Source organism: Otolemur garnettii, unplaced genomic scaffold (genome assembly GCF_000181295.1).
Source record: "Otolemur garnettii isolate 467f Iridium unplaced genomic scaffold, OtoGar3 scaffold00046, whole genome shotgun sequence".
NCBI lineage: Eukaryota > Metazoa > Chordata > Mammalia > Primates > Galagidae > Otolemur > Otolemur garnettii.
This window is the reverse complement of record NW_003852441.1, coordinates 1809531-1810299: the sequence shown is the minus strand read 5'-3', so window position 1 is coordinate 1810299 and position 769 is coordinate 1809531.

The window sequence follows — 769 nt, the reverse complement described above, 5'->3', positions numbered from 1 at the left end:
AGGTGGTCCCAACCTCCCCCCCAGAGGATAGAGGTGGTCTCAATAACCCCACCTGAGAGGACAGAGGTGGTCCCAACCCCCCCTACCCCACAGAAAGGATAGAGGTGGTCCCAACCTCCCTCCCACCCCACAGAGAACATAGAGGTGGTCTCAACCCCCCCCACCCCAGAGAGGATAGAGGTGGTCCCAACTCCCTCATCCCACCCGCAGAGAGGACAGAAGTGGTTCCAAACTCCCCCCTACCCCACAGAGAGGATAGAGGTGGTCCCAACCCCCCCCCACTAGAGAGGATAGAGGTGGTCCCAACCTCCCCCTCCAGAGGATAGAGGTGGTCCCAACTCCCTCACTCCACCCGCAGAGAGGATGGAGGTGGTCGCAACCTCCCCCCCACTCCCCACAGAGAGGATAGAGGTGGTCCCACCACCACCCCACCCCCCAGTATTCGTCTGGCTTTTTCCTGGCCTGCATGCGTCTAGGGGGTATTCAGGTATTTCCTCCTAGGTTGTGGGGTTGCTCCCGGGGTTTCTGGGCTCGGGGCTGCAGCTATTTGGGGCTGGTGGCTGAAGTAACTTCATTATCTCTGGGATTCCTACCTGGCAAGAGGAAGGGTAGGGAGTATGAGAAATTTCTAGAAAGCTAGGGATGTCCAGGGTTGCAGGGAAGGAGGAGAGGATTTGAGGGCTTCCCTCCTAAACTGGGGGGACTGTGTCCTGCCCCCAGGCTCAATCTTATAGGCCACACGGGCAGGCAGCTCATCCCTTTAGTTGCC